Here is a 3,544-nt window from a genome sequence, read left to right as displayed (position 1 = left end):
TTTTAAGCTTCTTCCGGCTCTTTGAAACCAGGAACTCACAAAGACGAAGTAGACCACTTGGATATATAAAAAATAACTGTGCTGGTTTATTCAAAGAATCACAGGTAAAATTAACATTACACGTCCAGATCTCTTCCACCTCCGACCTGCACGCAGGCAGACGAAGTATGAAAGACCCTGAACCATAATGCCTATACAATTTTATCACTTGGTTGGGATAGCCCATTCTACCCAGGAACGTCAAACCGTGACATCACCTGATATGCCAGCTTTGCAGCTGACCATAACAATAGTCAAAACATGAAGAAAGTCAAGGTGTGTGGCTGTTGATTAGTGGTGTGTATCTAAAACATTTTGACATGACATTACACATAAGAAAATATTATGATTACCATTACAGTTACACATATCATAATAATAGCAATAACCTCCTGTCTGCAAACTGTCTCTATTTAGTTGTCCTTGGCCTCTATGCAGCCTGCAGAACTCATGAGAATGACTAAGCATTTAACAGCCTGAGCTAGACAGCCTGGCTCCACTAAACATTTCTAATACAACAAATCTCTAACAAATATCAATCAGACTAAGAAATTACCTAACAAAGTAACCAGAGTCTATAAGACTCAAATCTTACATACTGAAGGCTTTTTAATTCTGTCAACAAAAATCTGAAAATATAGGGTAACATTTGTGTGAATCATAGTTTCATTATTGGAATATGCTAAAATTGTAGACTCACTCCATGTTTCTCAATCTCTATACCAGGCAAAACCAATTTAATGATATTGTTATTGTAATGAAAATGCAGAGATATTCTTCTATAGTGTGGTCAATAATAAAATTACAAATGTTCTTCTTCTATAGAGGCATATAGTACATAACAGTAATATTTTGCAGGCTCATCGTTAAAACAGCGGCTACTACAGGTATATTTTATAATCAAATAGCTTTACATGGTATCAAATACAGGACTGGCTGCCTTTAAGTTTTAGATACTTTTAAATAGACAAAAGTTCTAACTGCAACAAAAACAGATCTGCAACAAAAACACACACAGCTACAGTATATTACAGTAAGTCACTACAGACATTCATGGAAAAGCAATCAAGAGTCTTAATCTGGTAGACCCAAGACATAGCAATGTGAAAGTCCAAAAAATGCACATTTTGTACGGTAAAGTATCAAGTCATTTTTCAGCTGAGTATAGAATCCAGAGCCATAACTTAGAAAGGTTCAAGCAGTAAAGCAAGGAAAGATACAAGTCCATTTCTGACAAAAAAGAAAATATTGAGGTTCTTCATCCATGATGGTAATGTTGGGTAAAATTATTAACAAACTCATACTTTAAGGTTGATTCTAACATTTGATTGAATTAAGAACGTAATTAGTAGAAGATTGACACTATGTTTGCTGACTAGTCAACCTGTGTGTTTACTTTGTTTGCGTATGATTATTTTATTGTAGTAAGAAAATGAATAGTCAAGATTTATTTTATAGCATACATAAGTCTATATACTTTAATCTCACAGTTATGTTTATGTAGTTACATGTCACCCTATGTGTTCACTGAATCTTGGCCAGTATTTACTATGTTAGTCAACTGGGGCACTGTTTAACATCAAAGGGGGGACTGGTTCACTAAAACACTGAATTTCATTAGGTTTACAGCTTTGACAAGGAGGGTCCACAGATACTTTATTATCACCACCTGGCTGAAGAGGCCAGGGAATTTGGGGTCACTGGGACACCAAGGGTAATAAACAGAGGTTAGACCTAAAAGCCAGGAAGAGGAAACAACTTCAAAGGCAGGACCATATACATACACACACAGGCAAGACAGTTTAATTAGCCAAACGGAAAGCCATGTCTCATATGGTGTAGTTAGTAACAAAGAAAGAAGTGAGTGTAGGAATTCAGACAGAATAGAATTTCTTCCCTCTTTAGGAAGCTGCCTTTCCCATTGGAGCAGAAAGGACGCAGGAGGAGGACGGATGGATAGATGGACCAATGGAACAGCACGAGAGGACCAGACCAGCCTACAATGGCACATTTGAAATTGTATAAAATCAACTGAATTGAGGAGGACAGTGTTCCACTGCTCTGAAGGCAGATTGAATGGTTTTGCTGTTTTTTGGTAGGGCTTCAGATAAATGGAACCCAGAGCTCTGTAAATTGCTTTATTCAAAGGTCTATTCAGTTATGATAATAAATGTTTGAAAGGTGATATTTGACTCCGATTATTCTTCATAAAAGAACACACTGCAGTAACATGATGTTTAATAGTAATTATCAGTTTTTATGACACGAAAAAGGGTGACATTAAATATTACCTGGTGTCCGTTATTCCAGGCATAAAGCGCTCTATCTCTAGCATTGTAGTCAAGCATGGAGATATGAAAATACTGGTTATGGAAAGGAATGTCTATGTACTCATAGGTTGAAGTCTTTGTAGAGTAGGCATAGTAAACCTTTGCTCCGGACTGGTGAGAGTTAGTGATATAGAGTATCCCATGATTTGCCTGCATTCCTTTTAGAGTATTCAGTGTTCCAAATCTTCCGAACATGCAGGATGTCAGTATCGATCTGGGAGATGACAATGTTTCCAGCACTTTGGTTAGTAGAGTACACAACCCACAGTCCCAGTTCATCTGCCATGATGTCAATGTCAGCGTATCCCCCCCACGTATATGGATGCATGTTGTGGAAGCCAGCAAACTCCAAATCTCACTGGGCCAGCACGCTACCTGTCTCAAAGCTGTACTTGACAATAATGTTGCTTTGGTACTTGTTATAGTAAAGTGCTCTATTGTAGACAATGTGATTAGTACCCTCCCATTTAAATGGGAGGCTGTAAGTTTGAGAAACCACTCCTGCTACAAAGTCTTCCATTGTCTTGTATTCATGCACAATCTTGCTGTTTGTGTAAGTGTCCATATACCAAACCTATATCAGACCGGATGAAGAGAATGGATAGTGAGAATCAGCTCATATCTGATATATCCTGAATAACATCAAATGACAAAAACATTAGAATTCCAGATATTACAATCACTTAAAGGATAAAGCTGGTCATTTTCCATGCTAATAGTATTTTCAACACTCCCCATACAGAGACTAAAAACAACAATGAATTGCCTCTACTTGTGAATGGATAATGCCTGTCAGTCTCCAATCTGGAGCAGCTTATTTGTCTGTCGTTGTTGTTCAAAAATGATTAAAACACATCCATTAAGCACACTGCTGGGTGATGTTTCCTCATTACAATAGATAAGACCTTCATATTTTTACAGCTTCTGAAGTAGCAAGGCTCACCTATGCATGTCTGAGATGTCTGTGAAAGTGTGAGGAGGTAGCAGACGATAAACAAAGCACAGACCTTGCACAAAGCGCTCGTGCATGTGAAAGTCTATTGACTTCATCCATCCATCCATCCATTCATTTTCTTCCGCTTATCCGGGGCCGGGTCGCGGGGGCAGCAGTCTAAGCAAAGATGCCCAGACCTCCCTCTCTCCAGACACTTCCTCCAGCTCCTCCGGGGGAATGC

General features: G+C 38.4%; 1 pseudogene; it reads right to left on the bottom strand.

Annotated features, from left to right (window-relative positions):
• Nucleotides 1-2,276: 2,276 nt before the first annotated feature.
• LOC109952210 (noelin-3-like) overlaps nt 2,277-3,544 on the bottom strand; it is a 7,857-nt pseudogene continuing 6,589 nt past the window's right edge.

Source organism: Monopterus albus, unplaced genomic scaffold (assembly GCF_001952655.1).
Source record: "Monopterus albus unplaced genomic scaffold, M_albus_1.0 scaffold442.1, whole genome shotgun sequence".
Classification (NCBI taxonomy): Eukaryota; Metazoa; Chordata; class Actinopteri; order Synbranchiformes; family Synbranchidae; genus Monopterus; species Monopterus albus.
This window is presented reverse-complemented; position numbering and strand designations above follow the sequence as displayed.